General features: G+C 31.6%; 1 long non-coding RNA gene across 1 annotated transcript; it reads left to right on the forward strand.

Annotated features, from left to right (window-relative positions):
* Positions 1 to 7,406: 7,406 nt before the first annotated feature.
* On the forward strand, positions 7,407 to 9,772 carry LOC127092679 (uncharacterized). The gene is made up of 2 exons (XR_007792257.1): positions 7,407 to 7,554; positions 9,432 to 9,772. It is a non-coding gene; the product is annotated as an uncharacterized LOC127092679 (long non-coding RNA).
* Positions 9,773 to 17,163: the final 7,391 nt, after the last annotated feature.

Genomic DNA, 17,163 nt, shown 5'->3' on the forward strand with positions numbered 1-17,163 from the left:
GAAATTAAACTATTTTAAAAATTAAATATATAATTTTTAAATAGTTTATATTATCTTAGATTTTATTTGGAGTGTCAGGCGAAATATTTTATTTTAGGATTAGATTAGTACTTGTTTGTTATGTTTAAAATTTACGGGACATGCGATCTAATACATTAATATGATATATATATATATATGACAGATTTGATTTTATATATATTTAGAATCGATTTTGAACCGGTTTAAAATCGATTTTAAATAGATTTTAATTTTAATCAAAACTATTTAATTTAATTTAAATTTTATTTTCTTTAAATTAATATTAATTTTTAAATTTAAAAATATAAACAAATTTTATGAGGTTTTAAAATATTTTTTCTTTAAAAATTTTAAAAATATAATAAAATTATATTCTGAAAAAAAAATTTGAAAAAAGAAAAATCTTAAAAACAAATTATACCAAAAAATAAAAATAACTGGAAAAAAATTTCTTGGAAAAAATGGAAATCAAAAATAAAATAAAAATTGAAAATTAAAAATAATTTCTATTCTGAAATTATAAAAAATTATTTTATTTTTTAAATTATTTTTTTTCTGAAAATATTTTTCTTTTATTCTGAAAATTGAAAAAATAACATTTTTGAAAATTAAAAAAATTATCAAAAAAAAATCTAAATTTTTTTAAAAAGAATTTTTTTTACTGAAAAAAATACAAAATATTATTTAGAAAAAAATAATAGTTTTATTTGAAAATAAATATCAAATATAATTTTTTCAAGAAAAAAATTCCAAATATAATATTTTTTGTGAAAAGAAAAAAAATTGAATTTTATTTTTAAAATAATATTTTTATAAAATTTAAAAAAATTTAAAATATAAAATTGATTTATAATGTGATAAAACATGAAAATAGACAAATATAAAAATTTAACGCATAGTAAAATTTGGATACCCAATAACAAAACCAAATTTTTGTAATGGATAATGGTTAATATTTGGATAAAAAAATGGATATCCAAATTTTTATTTTAGCATTTAATTTGCTTTTGAAAAAGTGAAACAATTTGGATACCAATTTGATTATGAATAACTGATTTTAGCATTTGACATATTATATATATATATATATATAATATATATATAGATATATATATATATTATATATATATATATTATATATATATATATATATATATATATATATATATATATATATATATATATATATATAATTTATTCACATGATTCTTTTCATCTTTCATCGAAGAGAAATGTGTTTTTGAGTGTCACACATCATGTCACATAAGCATGAATTCTTTTTTAGAATAGTTCTTTTATCATTTTGTCTATATATGTACTATGACTCAAAACGAATAATTTTTGAATATATCTTTATAAATTCTTACTTCTAATATTTAGAAGTAGTTTCGCTCTAAAATTTTATAAATATACAATTCCCTAACCAAGTTAAAACTTATTTCAAATATGACGAAGAGTAATATGCCAAAAATCATGTATATTAAAATGTCTCATCATTTTGGCTATATATGTGTTCTGACCCAGATCAAACAACTTTTGAATATATCTCTATAAATTCTTACTCCTAATATATATATATATTATATAATATATATATTATATATATATATATATAATATATATATATATATATATATATATATATATATATATATATATTTCACCCTAAAATTTCATAAATAAAAAATTCTCTACCCAATTGAAAACTTGTTTCAAATATGAATGTCATTTCTGATGAGTGATATGTTGTCCACATATAAAAAGAAGGTTTATCTTTCTTATCACATATGAATTGCTTTATTTTTATCGGCAACATGTTAAGTAAGATGTTACGAAATTTGTTAAGACATTTTGGCTCTGCTATCTCTGATGTATTATTTTTAGAAAGATTTTATTTGCTTATAGATTTTCTACAATCTTTTGGGAGCGGGTCGTAGTTGAATCGTAGTCTCTTTTGTTCTTGTATGATTTTATTAGATATTATGTGGGTTTATTTTGGAAGCTCTAATGAGCCATTTATGTTTTGGTTCTTCTATATAAAGAGATTGTTTCCTCTGGTGTAAAGATGGAGATGATACACATGTTTTGAGAGGTTGAACATCGAGTCTTATAATGTGTTTTGCTTTTATTAAACTATACCATTTGTTATTCATCACTACTTAGGAGAGATAGAGTTTTGGTTTGTATACTTGAAGTTTGTCATGTTCATATTATTAATACTTATAAACACTTGGGGAAATTTTTTAGTGTAAGTGAGAGGATCTCAAATTCAGGGGGAGCCTGAGTTAAAATTCATGTATAGTATTAGGAAAAGGACTTTGAATTTGGAGAGTTTTGTTAAGATCGTCATGTATTAATGGCTACTTATTATTAGTTAATTTCCTTTCCATCGGGCTACTACCCTCCAAATGTAGGTGACAATTACATATAATTGGATTAATAATTGTTTATTTTTTAATTCATATCATTTTGTATCACATATTGATTCAATATTGTTGTGTCACATTTTATTTCTGAACAAACAGAATTTCAATTGGCATAAGAGCTAACAAGTTGTTCTTGTTGGATGTGTTCTAGTGTAACTAACTTTTTTTTTTGTTTAAGATGGAAACTATCAAGGAACAAGGATTTATTTGTTGATCAAGTGCCTCCAAACATAAATGGAGGGTTAATTGTGTTGGTTGAAAAATGTTGTGTAATTATAAAAAAGATGGTTTATAAAAACGTTTAAGTTAATTTTATTATTTATATAGATATTTAGTAGCTAAATAGAATAGAGAAAGAATGATGAAGAGATTGAGATAAATAAATAAGGTGTAACGAAAATAAGGCAATGGAAAATAAAGATATAAGGGGAAAAGAGCATGTACCCGAGATTTATACAAATTTCGCTTAACCATTTGGTCTACTCATGTCTCCAAGAGTTTTCTCTTGAGTGTTTCACTAAAGATGTGAGATTTTCATAGGTTATACCCACAAATCTTCTTACAATAAAAACATAGGTTTTAACTTGTTAATCCCACGAACCAAACAAGAGATTTCAATAGGCTAATCTTCAAACCAATTAAATGAGAGTTTTTAAGAGGCTGAGCTCACAAACTAAATATAGATTTTAGTTGGCTTATCTCAAGAATCATAATTTTCACTAGTTAATCTCAAGAACGAAACAACAAATTCTCTTTAAAGATGTTGCACAAGAGAAAATATCCTCTTGAGTAAATTACAAAAATTCCAGAACACTAGAACAACATGATCTCACATATATTTTTCACTCTATGGTGAGGAAAGGAAAAAATGAAGTAGAAGAGAGTAGAATGTGAGAAATAATAATTATAAATTTGATTTCTGGTGTAAAATTAATGAGGAGAAACTGTATATTTATACGAGAAAAATTGGCTCGAAAAGAAAAATGATCCATGGGTTTTTTAATGACTTAATCAATTAAGCATAGTTATTAATCGATTAAGAACTTTCAAATGAAGATAAAACAAATTCTTTATCTGGATACGCAGAATAAAACTTCACACAAAACATTAGCTTATCCAATCTACCTTAGATCTACCACTCAAATTAATCTTTAGAATTTATCACCATGACAACGGTTTCTTTGTTCAAGTTTAAGATGATTATGGTTATCTAAGGAATCTCACACAACACAATTTAGATCTCACGAGAACAATGTTCTAGGAATTTTTTCACAAGTTTGAAATAAGGAGACTATGTGTTTGGGTTAGGAAGAACACACATGTGTCTTTCTCAAGATTTGTGAAAATTATGGATTTTTGTTAAGAATTGTCAATTCTATCAAATTGTTGGTTCTCTTAAAATTGTATATTGAGAAAATGACAAAAAAGGGATTTATATATGTGTTGTGCTGCAAAATATACTTGAGCGCATCGCACGCTCGAAGATATAACAAAGTCTTCATCGAACTTTATTTATTCCCGAAGGAAATGGAAAACATCAATAAAACTCAAGGGAAAGAGAAAAGGGTAATGAAGTCAATTATGCAAGGGGAAAGTATTAGCACCACCTCACATCTGTTGTACTCAACGGGAACCATTTTGATCGTTCTTTGTGCGTATATGTGTTGTCATCTAAATGTTTTTTGTAAAAGGAAAAAAACATTTAATAATTAATGTGCTCGCTAAGGATTCGAACCCTTGTGCCTACGTATTCTCATAGTGCAATGAGAAAATCAGAGCTTTGTAGTTCGTGGAACTAAGGATGGAAAAAAAGGAAAGAGTTGATAGGTTGCCAAAAGGCGAAGAAAATTGCTTGAATAAAAAAAGTGTGACATTAACCAATAAATGGTAATTAGCAAAAAAGAGTAAAAGATTATGACATTAACTAATAGATGGTGATTAGCCTAAATGAGAAAGATAAAGTGGAATTTGAATCAAAGAGTGTGGCATTAACCAATAGATGGTGTGACCAATACAAGGATTATAGGATTTGTCAGAGTATGTAAATCTACAAAGCATTATAAAAGAATAGGAGTTTTCCAGAGTTTGTAACTCTACAGGATGTTGTATGAAGATCTTCCATAATCCGTAACTTCACAAGGCAGAATGAAAGATCGCCAGAGTCTGTAACTCTTCAAGGTGGAATGAAAAGGTGCCAGAGTCTGTAACTCTACACGGCAGAAAGCAAGGTTGCCAGAGTCTGTAACTCTATAGAGCATAAAGGGAAGAAAGGGTCTTGCTAGAGTCTGTAACTCTACAGGGTAAAAAGAGAAGTTTCCATAGTTTGTAACTCTACGAGGCAAGGAGAAAGATTTCCAGAGTTTGCAACTTTACAGGGAAAGAGGAAAGTTTCCAAAGTCTGTAACTTTACAAGGCAAGAAAAAGTTGTCAGAGTATGTAACTATATAAGGCATGATGAGAAGTTGTTAGAGCATGACGCTCCATAAGGAAAGGCATGAAGAGATTGATTTAGAGATAAGTGCTTAACCATAAGGTGATTGACCTAAAAGATGTGTGGACATCAAAAAGGATTATTGTTGTGTTTGATCCAAAGAGAAAATGTATTGTTGATGTAGATTGTTGAAACATACTTATCAATTATTTGATTCGAACTACATTAAAGTTTATGAACGAAGGCGACTACTTTGAGTAACTGAGGCCTACGCCCCATACTAAAAGGTACTATAAATAAGGATAGGAATGATCCCTCCAATCATTCTTCATTGCTTAAGGCTTGTGGCATGTAACTCTCATCATGATTGACAAGCGTTGAAGAAAATAATGTTTGTTGATTCTGATGATGCAATGTTGCTTGAAGAATGAGACTTGACAATTATTTGATTCGAATTGCACTAAAGTCTATGAGTAGAGGTGAATATTATGGGCATCTGAGTCATTTGTCACGTACTCAAAGATATTTAAAACGAGGATAGGAATTCTCCCTCTTACCCATTTTCTACTGCTTAAGGCTCGTGACGCACAATTCGAATTGTATCTAACAAGTGTTGAGGAGAGATCTTTGTTGTGCTTAAATAGTAATTTAGCCTTTAGTCTATCTGCAATGTTGTGTCTGACTTGTATGGACTTGAGTGAAGTCTTGAGTTGTTCGTCTTGAAAGATCCAAAGCAGTTCCGGTACAAGGGACTAGTCTTATCAAGTGATCGAGAGACTCCTGATCACTTGACTAGAATGAGGGAATAGTCACATGTCAAAGAATTTAGTTAATCAAATAAGACTTTGATCAACTTAATCAAACAAGGTGAAATTCCAATTGTAGATCAAACATTTGAACTCTAAACCTAAGTTATAAGGGAAATTAAAGCAACATGCCTATAATTCTAAAATAACCTAGAACTAAGGGGAGCATGGTTAATGTTATTGGTCAAATCTAATTAGAGAACTAACCCTAAAATATTAGTGGTCAAATTCTACACTAATGTATTATCTGATTATTATTTTTCCAAGGCATGAATTAAATTAAGCAAATATGGCCTAAAATCACATTATTTATTTTCCTAAATTCATGACAAGATGCATTAGGAGGATAAAAAAATAATATCAAAATGGACTTAAAACAATTTAAGAAAACTAAACAAATATAATAAATAAATAATGAAAAATAACAACAAAAAAAAGGGATACAGGGGTGGTTTAACACATCAATGGAGGCGTGTGAATGTTAAATGGGGCACTGAGCCTGAAGTAACAAAGCCCATGTTATTCTTTGTTATTTCTTGAAGTCACTTGGAGGTGCAGGTTTGTAAATGGTGTGCGAGCAGCAAAACATATGGGTCAGGGCTTGTGAAAGCCCAAAAAAGAAGACTCAATTGATGAGGACAAGTTTTCAGAATGTGCTCACATTCATTTTCAATGTTCACCCAAACGTTATCGCCTCCGGCGACGGAGGGCCAATCCCCTCAAACCCATATCGGTGTGACCGTCTCACCATGCTTTCTCACAATATCACCTTGATTTTTTCTAAATCTTCTCCCGCAACCTAAATCAAATCCAAAAAAAAAAACTAAATCTAAAGATCCAAATTAAAATGGTGAACTATCTGGAGTCTAAACCCTAGGGGTTTGACTCCCAAGTACATACTCTACATCATGGTGAGTAGGGGTGTGCATAGATATCATTTAGTATGAACCAATCCATTTTTATGGTTATGGTTTATAAACCAAACCACTTCTCACAAAAACCAATTTAAAATTCTGAACCGGTTTTAAATGGGTTTTGATTTTAATCAAAATTATTTAATTTAATTTATTTTTTTTAATTAATATTTTTTTTAAAATTTAAAAACATAAACAAATTTTATGAGGTTTTAAAATATTTTTTCTTTTAAAATTTAAAAAACATACAAAAAATAATTTAAAAAATAAAAAATAAAAAAACAAATATTCAAAAAAAATAAATATATATATATATATATATATCAAAAAAAAGTTGAAAATAATAAAATTATATTCTGAAAATGCAAAAAAAAATTGAAAATAAAAAAAAAAAGCTTAAAAAATAAATTATTCTAAAAAATAAAAATAACTGAAAAAAATGGAAAATAAAAAATTTCTTGAAATAAATTTTTTATTTTTATTTTTAAAAAATTCTGAAAATAAAAGTTTTTTTATTCTGAAAATTTGAAAAAATAACCTTTTTGAAAATTAAAAAAATTATTTATAAAAAATTTAATTTTTTTTATAAAATTTAAAATAATTTAAAATATAAAATTAATTTATAATGTGATAAAAAATGAAAATAGAAAAATAAAAAAATTTAAGGCATAATAAAATTTGAATACCCAATAACAAAATCAAATTTTTATAATGGATAACGGTTTATATTTGGATAACAAAATGGATATCCAAATTCTTATTTTAGCATTTGGTTTGGTTTTTTAAAAATAGATCAATTTAGTTTTGAATAACCGTTTTTTTTTCACACCACCAGTGGTAAGGCAATTTAAGCAAGGAGATGTAAGCCAGCTAACCTTCGTGACAAAAACATGTCCCTATGATGGTTGCAGTGGTGAAGACAATGAGGAATTCGAAGAGAAATCAAGAATGTCCAGGTAAACTTAACGCTTCCAAACTCTTCTTGCTTCAATTTCCTTCTTCTTCTTCCAATCAGATGTAGTTTGTAGGAAAATTGTGCGTTGTTGAATCTGTGTGGTATTGAGGATTAGGTAAGATTGATGCGAATGAGCAAAGAGAATTATAAGGTAAGAGTGATGAAACTGAATGAGATTCCCAGAGCATTCAGTGAGAGAACGAAGAGAGATCAGAGAGAGCTCGATCAAAATGTTGATGATTTGGTGATTTTCTGGATAATGTGATTGCCACCTTAAATGATTGGAATGAGTGATTGATTTATAAAGGTGTGAGGTTTTAACTGAATTGGCAGTGTTAGATTATTCTTGAGTAAATTGGTTAGCAGTTAAACCTCGTTAGAAATTTCTGTTAAAAAGTCAGTTATAAAGTTAGTTAGGTTAAATGTTAGTTAATGTGTCAGTTAGTGAAATCATGAGCTTGAGTCAGTTTTGTTAAAGTTCAAATGGTTTGTGTGAGCCGCTTGAATAGGTGACAACTAATTGCTATGTTGAAATTTTGTTAGAGTGTTAGAAATAATTAATGAAATTTTGAAGAGGTTAGTTAGTTAGTGAGATTTTGAAGAGGTTAGTTGTAGAAGCCAACCATATTAATTCACTGTTATGGAATTTTAAAGTTTAGTTAATGAATGGATTCTGTCTAAAATTTTGATAGAATCAGTTTAAAAAAATTAGTGTTAGTAATTGGTTAATTAGTTTTGAATGAATTAAGAAATGTTAGTTATTGTTAGAATGTGTTTGGACTGCTGAGTTGGTTAATAATGTTAATTAGATATGAAAGTAATTGAACTTGAAGTGTTAAAATTCAGTTAGCTAATGAAGTAGAACTTGGTGATAGTGTGCGTATTGTAATGAAGTAACTGCTTGCATAATCTTCACTATTAATTTTTGAGATGTTATGAACTATTAGTGCTTTGTTAATTTCCACTGGTGATGCTCATGTTGATTACTATGCCCTGCTACTAGAATTGTTAATTGGTGTTAGAAACTTATTACTCTTCAGTTAGTAAAGATCAATTACTGACATGTTTGCATGAAGTAGGCTAGAGTTGTTATGGAAGAGGTTAGTTAATTGGACTGTTAGAATGGTTAGGATTTGTTTAATTTCATTACATGTGTAGTGAAGCTGACATTTCATGATTTTTGTTTGAATCCAGCTGGTGCTGTTATGAACTTGGTTGATATGGAAGTTTGGGATTTGAATTTGCAGACAATGACATTGATTGCTGACTGTTAGCATGTATATTAATAGGTTGAATGCTAAGATAGTGGTATTGAATTAGGAATTGTCAAAAGGGATGAGTGCAGGTTGTTATGGTTATGTGATGATGTAAATTTTGGCAAACAATTAAGTTACTTGAATTATTCAACTTGAGTTCATTGCTTTAATGGTGATGATATGCCCATGGTGTTACTTTTGAACTAGTTGTTGGTGACACTTGTTGTTTGACTTGTTGAACTCATGTCATTTAAAAAAAATTACAACATTGAATCATGCATGACCTTGGACTCACTTTAGGACAATGCGAAGATGCTTCTATAATTAGTATTGCAGAAATTGGATGACCTTATGCTATTAGTTCAAAAAATGAATGATAGGTTATGCACGATTGTATCAAATGGAATTGGATTTGTTTATATGCTAAATGAAGTGCTTGGTTGTTGTTCTTTTGAAACGGAACTGTTACCACACTGTAATGCTCAGATTTGGATTATGGTGTAACACTTAATTTAATTGAATGCAGTGCTTACATCAAAATGTCATGTTTGGGTTAGTGAATTGAAACTGCTATGAGATAATGAGTTAGCTTACGATGGAAATGTTTGGTATTGTTTCCCAGGGTTAGCATTTGGTAAGAGGGTGTGCTAGACATGGAACAAGGCAAAGCATGGATTGGGCATTAAGAAGCTTGGTGCAACATCAAGACTCATGAAGCACTTGAAAGATTTTGGAAGAATATTCTATGAAGCAAGGTTGACTAGGGTCTAGGTTAGGTCAGGTGACATTGGTCAACTATTTGACCAAAAAGTCAATAGTTGACCAAAAGTCAGTTGTGGGCCAAAAAAAGTATAGTTTTGTGTAATTTTGTATGGACTTGTGTGTAATGAAATGGATGTTTGAAAATGTAAACTTTGATGATCTTTTGTAATGATAAATGAATTTGAAAGCCTTTATCTTTAATGAACTCTCCCTCCCAATTGCACGACCTTTGAATTAATCTTGTGCCAATCTTGAATCTTGACTCTAAATATGAACTCATAATGTCCTTCTCAAATGAACTTTGAAGACGCGTTAAATCCCAATCAAGTAGCTAGGACTAAAATGCAAGGAATAAAGCCCATACAAAGGTCAATGAATCCAATGCAAATTTCATAGTTGTCCATATTGACCCTTTGCAAGTCCTGATTAAATCCACATCAAATGTCACACACATGGCCCATAAATACTAAAAGATCAAGAAATTAGGATTTCCTGGTCAGTTATAACTAACCAAACTTTGAATCCATGATGCCTATTTTCGAAGATGTAAATTCAAATGAATGATATGCAATGAACTTGGCCTGAGTATGCAGATGAAATTATCTAAATGAATGGTTAATAAGAGCACTATGTATGCAGAGGAAAACAACAATGAGCCAGATAAAAATTGAAAGGAGTATGACAAATATTGGGGTATGACAATAGGTGTTAGAAGTTAGGCACAAAAGTGAGAGAAAATGAACATAGAGTTAAGTGAATTCATACGGTCGTGATTTGAATAAGAGGAAAGAATGATTTGAATCAATGTGATAAAATATGGAAATAACAAGTTTGGGTTCGAATCATGATGTGATGCCTGTGTTTCGAGTCAAGAAATTTCCTTATTAAATTCTTGGTTAATTTTTAAAAGTTTTTTTGGTCATGATTTTAATAAAAAAGAATCACAATTCGAGTAAAAAAGAATCATGATTCGAGTCATGGTTTCCTCTAATTTGAGACAGACAATTCCTTAATTCGAATTAGAAATACATAGCCAAAATCTTAATTTTCAAATGATTTTTTTTTATTTCAATAAGCTATATGTTGATTTGAGTCATGCATCAAAGATACCTTGTTTCAAGTTTTCTAACTTGTGATACAAGTCACACATATGTTAACTTTTGACTAACTTGTTCATGATAAAAAAACACATTGAAATGGATCAAGTCTAACTTTTTAGAACGTAAAGAGTGATACATGGTATAATCTGAAGTAAATGATCAAATCACAACCAAGGTAATCAAAGCAATAAATAAAATTACAACAAATCGAAAATGTTAAAAAAAACATCAAAACAAAGACGAAAAAGAGCGAGGATAACAATGTTACCGACATCACAATTTCAATATCCCATTTTTTTATGTTTGGAAAATTTGAGATATTATTCGATTTGAATCCAATCATTAATCATTTCATAGTTGATATATATATATATATATATATATATATATATATATATATATATATATATATAAAAATAAACTTTTCCCTTTTTGACAGAGATCAAAATGAAAAAGAAAACAAAGTTAAAACACACAACAATAAATAAACTCTCAATATGTAATCACATTTAGAAATGTCACGTAACAACATATGCAACAACATATGCATAAACCACAATCACACAAATGAGGCATAAAAATGCATTTAAATGCAATTTCAGAGAGTATTAATGCAAAGATGAGATAATATATGCGGGAAAACGAATGAACATCATACAACATGCTAAATAATATAATCGGCTAAAACTATGCCATCAAATTTACATACCAAAACGCTATCAAAGCTAGCAGTTTACAAAATAAGTGGTAAACACCAGAAAAATATCTAGAACATATAAGTAAACAGAAAACTAAATATGATATGAAATGTTATACTCCATTCGTTTCAAAATGATTGTCGTTTTAACAAATACAATTTATTTTAAAATAATTGTCATGATCACTTTTCAATGTAGAAATAATTGTTAATTTTTCAATTATGTCCTTTAATTATTACTCTTTACACTAATTCTAACGTATTAATACGACTAATTTAATAAACGTGTAACATCTTATAATAATATAATTGCATTTCTTAATTTGTGTGCAAAAACCTTAAACGACTGTCATTTTGAAATGGAGGTAGTAACATGCATGCTAAGATGATAACAGGAAATCTTGGTCAAAAGGATCATATGGAGCGATAAGACCTTCAAAGTTAAACCATTAAGAGCAATGACATCATTGATTCAAAATTGAGTTATCAATATTTCTTCTTTGGCTTAACAACTTCTTGTTGCCTAGCTTCCCTTTCACGAGCTTCTTCTGTAGCCTTTTTTCTTCGCACGATTTGACACTCTTCTCTGACATGCGCTTCAGCGACTTTGATCGGTCTCCAATTCTACTTGTTATCTGACACTCATTCGGCATAAGTTCACGAAGTCGATAACACATTATTTTACCTGTTTATATTATTTTGTTTAGTAAATTAGATGTTTGCATTTCCATTCTGTTTTGTTTATTATCTTCGGTTTTCGTCCATGTACTCCATTTTATGCCTCCTTGTGGTACTTTGATTGGTTTCAGGTGTAAACAAGAATACCCAAAGACTCGCCAAGGAAATCGGGCGTTCCGGGCTCGTCGGAAGAAGAAGTTTTGAAGGTACGGTAGCCCTGACACGACCACCCGTGTTTCCTGACATGGCCCGTGTCAGGGGAATGAAGTCAAGCATGCTAAAACAGGGAGCTGACACGGGTGCCCGTGTCAGCTGACATGGCCTGTGTCAGTAGCCCTGGCAGGGGGCGTGTTAGAGAGTTGGATCAGTAAGCCAACACGGTCGGCCGTGTTGCCTGACACGGCCAGTGTTGGCTTGGACGCCTCATTTTCTAATTTTTCCAGTTTTTTGGCATTGTTGGTCCCGGAGGGAATTTTGGACATTTACTACATCAAATATTTGATCAGTAACTATTTAGGGGACTTTTGGAAGACAGAGAAAGGGGGACTTTTTACACGACAAATAATTGGTACGATTGAACTAGGGAACGATCAAAAGTTGCGGAGAACGGAGGTCCTTTATGAGCGGATGCGATTGAAGATCAACGGAATCCTCTGATTCTTGTAATGTCTAAATTATATATTGTATCTTATTTGAATAATGTAAGTGGTTAAATCCCCCAATGCCAGGGGAATGTCCCTTATTTGATCGTGTAATGACTATGAATTGATAATTTCCTCAATATTATGTTTGTTTGTCAATTTCATTGTGCAATGTTTTTAATGCTTTTGTTATCAGAAAAATAAGGATTGTTATATGATTAACAATTTGTGGGATTGCAATTATTAAGGTTTTTACACAGTGAAACTGTATTAGATATCACCTAGGACTAGGGATACCCTATGGTTACCGGTTATATCTTGTTATTTCAAAAAGCTTGGTTTCATTATAATCACCTAAGGACTTAGAGATTAGAATGAATGACCAAAGGTTTCCCTCTGAGGTTTTAGGAGGAAACAATTTTAAGATCTAGTAATTGCATTTTTGAACTGTTTGAGGAGATATACATTCAAGGTCATTACAGGAGATATTCATACACCATCCTTGGCATAATATTATAAATTGTGTAAAAGATTTATTTTGTTTCATTTCTCATTCCATTAGACAATGACTTATTACAAACCCTTAAACTATTTGTTTTATCAATTGAATCACAATTTAAACTAATATTGTTGCGCAGTCCTCGAGATCGATATTTGGGAAACGTCCATATTATTACTACATTGGCAAAATAGTACACTTGCTATTTTCCCTATCAAGTTTTGGGCGCCGTTGCCGGGGACTGCCAAATATAAAGTTTAAATTATTTCAATTGAAATTTTGTTGCTCTGTAACTAAAATTTATTATTCGTTATTTTAATTATTTATTTCGATCATTATCAACTAATTTGCGTCTGATATTTGTATGCGAGGTAAGGCATAAACTGATTTTCCTTTTGACACAAAAATTGAAAGAACTTTGCGGGCAAGACTCAGACAAGCTCGATTGGCAAGACTGGAATCAGAAGAAGAACAACCTTTCGTTCATTCAGGTTCAGATTCAGGTTCAGAGAGAGAGAGAGATCGAAATAATGGGGGAGAACCCACCGCCACTAGAAAGACTGTTGGGTGACTACGGAGGCGCAAATGCACCAACCGACAAATTAACAATTGTCAACGAACCAGTGAATGTGGCTAATTTCCAGTTACATCCTAGTACTATTAATCAACTTGAAAGAAAGCATTTCACTAGAAAGGTAAATGAAGATGCAAACAAGCATTTGCAGAGGTTTTTGACCATGAGCAACACTCTAAAAATTGATGGTCATACCGAAGAAGCTAAGAAGTTGAGAATGTTCTCGTTCACCTTAGCGGAAGAAGTCGAAGAATGGTTATATTTTCTCTCAACTGGTAGCATTACATCTTGGGAAGAGATGGAAAAAGCCTTCCTGAATGAGTATTTTCCAACGTCGGTTTTTCTGAGGAAGAGGTATGAAATTCTGAATTTTAAGCAGAAAGACGGGGAATCCTTGGGAGACGCCTACAAGAGATTCAAGAGAGTCCTGGTAGCCTGCCTAACTCATAATATGGATCCCACAGAACAAATGCAGATGTTTGTGAATGGTCTCAAAATAAAGACCAAATAATTGATTGATACCGCAGTCGGTGGCTCCACTTATTTCTCAAAAGCCACCGGTATCAAACAGATCATTGAAGCTATTGCTGCTAATGAGCACTTGAAGCTGTACGACAGATGTGTAAGTAAACCGAAAGGGGTTATCGATTTGAAGTTGGAAACCAATAGAATCCGTATAGAAGATACTATAGCTGCTGAAGTTTAGAAGAAGCTGAAGGCAATGAATATAGGTACCCAACAGGTGGCACAAGTCCAACCTGCTCCTATTGTCTGTTGTGAGATTTGTAATGGACTGTACCAAACAGTGTATTATTTTGCAACTCCTTAACAAGTTGAGGAAATAAATTTTTTTAAGCAGAATACTCCCTATTCCAACACGTACAATTCAGGTAGGAAGAATCATCCCAATTTCTCATGGAAAGACCAGAAAGGGAACGCTCCTCAACAAGGTCAATACCAAACTCAATACCAACAACAACAACAACAACAAGCCCCTAAGAAAGCTGTTTCGGAGATTGCCATTAAAAGAATGGAAGCTCATAATGTTCAATTCCAAGAAGAAACCCGAAACAATCAGAAAAACACTACCGCATCCATAAAAAATCTTGAAGTTCAGATGGGTCAAATAGCACAACAATTAGCCTCGAGTTCTCAAGCACAAGGTGCTCTACCTAGTGTAATTGTGACAAATCCTAGAGAGCATAATAATGTGAGTGTTGTGACAATAAGAAGTGGTAAATCTCATGAAGTTCTTGAGGAGAAAACTGAAGAGGAAAATCAATTGATCAAAGTGGATCTTGAGATCAAAGAAAATGAAGTTGTGAGGGAAGAATTGGTTGCACCAAAATAAATGGTGAAAGAAAAAGTCACTAAGCCTAAGTCGGTCATTAAGCTTTCCTTTTCCCACCAGAAACAAGAAAAAGGGGCAACATGAGAAAAACTTTGAGAAGTTCCTAGAGTTGTTCAAGAAGCTAGAAATTAACATTCCGCTTTTGAAAGCACTTAAACAAATGCCTACCTATGCCAAGTTCATGAAGGGCATCATTTCTAAGAGGCGTACTGTAACACCCCGATAATAATAAAATAATTATTTGAATTGAGTTAATAATTTATTTATTAATTTAATTAAATAATTGGAAATTTTATTATTATTATTATTGGATTATTATTTTGGAAAATATATAAGTGGGACTTAAGGAAATATCCTATTTGGTAAGAAAAGGTTTTACGTGAAACAGAGAACGATCGTGAAAGAAGAGGAAAAGGGCAAAGAGACAGAGCGAGGGCTGAAGGTTGAAGAAGGAAGGGCTTGAGCTTAGAGATTCGCCGGATTAACTCAGGTAAGGGGGGTTTATCATCAATTAACGGGTATTATGGGATAATATGTCATGGGTAGTGATAAGCTGTTGATTGACCCTAATTGGGAATTGTGAATGCTGAAATTTTGTTGGATGAACCGTGTTAGAAGTTGAAATTTAGTCGGTAATTGAGTCTGTTGTAATTTCCCGATCGTATGGCTTTTTACGGAATCGGATTCGGAGGTCCGGAAGTCCTCCAATGGCGGAAAATGCGGAGAATTCTGCATTCTGCCTTGAGTTAGCGCAGGAACAGCTTCTGTCTTGCGTTAACCGGTTAACCCAGGGTGTTAACCGGTTAACACTGTGTTGGATTATGAATATGTGCTGTTTTGTCTGCGTTAACCGGTTAACCCAGGGTGTTAACCGGTTAACACTGTTGTAATTTCTGATATTTGGCTGTTTGTGCTGCGTTAACCGGTTAACCCAGGGCGTTAACCGGTTAACACTATTAAATTTTGAGACAGAAGGCGTGTTGTGCTGTGTTAACCGGTTAACCCAGGGTGTTAACCGGTTAACGCTGTTGCAGAGTGGAAAAATGTTGATTTTAATGTTGTGTGCCTATTTGAGGGTTGGCCTATGTTGGCCTATGATGTAATAGAGATTAATTTCCGCTGTTTTGAGCAGTATAGATATTAGTGGAGTGTGCTAATATTGTGGTTGTTGTTTGGCATGATATAATATGCTTTTGTGATAAATTGTGTTGATAATGTGAAATGGTATACATGATGTTGTGAATGTATGCATTTGTGAATAGACTATTCTATGGCTTAGAGTGTGAGCATGTGTCTATTCTTGATTATCGTTGATGTTGCATTGCTAGGTGATTAGCATGCGTATTGTGGCCTTCGGGTGGTAGCTAACTCCCATGGTGAGGAATTAGTGAGTAAATCATGTTGATTGTTGTTGTTGTTGTTTGCATGCTAGGTGATTAGCGTGCATATCATGGCCCATTTGGGGTGGTAGCTAATTCCCATGGTGAGGAATTAGTGAGTGAGTCACTATGTCTCAAATGAGTGGGACTAGTGAGCTTGGTAGCCGTGCCTGGATTTGGACGGTGAGGTTGAACTATATGTTCACAACATAGTCGGTACCGCATGCATAAGAGTCTCATTGCACAATGAATGTATGGCATATGATATGAATGGATGCATTCCAGTATCATATGTGTGTTGTGTGTTGTGTGTTGTGTTGTTAATGTTGAATATGATTGAGATTTTTACTGTTGAATGTGATGGTTGGATGGATATTGCCGTTGCTGAGTGCGTAGTTTGATTAGGGTGAATTAATGCGTTATTTACTTAGCATTACATGTTGTTCTATAATGCTTATTATATTGATTGAAGAACTCACCCTTACAACTATTTTTCAGGTAACGAGCAGTGAGTTGAGTAGAAGCTAGTGCTATGGAGTCTAGTGTCGTCCTTAGTGGGTCATGCTCTGGTAGATGTAACATCGGGAGGGGATGTTTGACTATGTTTTAATTTAGTTGTTGATCAACTTTACATGTAATGTAGTACATGCTTTGAATGTTGATGTTTTGTATC

This window comes from Lathyrus oleraceus, chromosome 6, assembly GCF_024323335.1.
Source record: "Lathyrus oleraceus cultivar Zhongwan6 chromosome 6, CAAS_Psat_ZW6_1.0, whole genome shotgun sequence".
Lineage (NCBI taxonomy): Eukaryota > Viridiplantae > Streptophyta > Magnoliopsida > Fabales > Fabaceae > Lathyrus > Lathyrus oleraceus.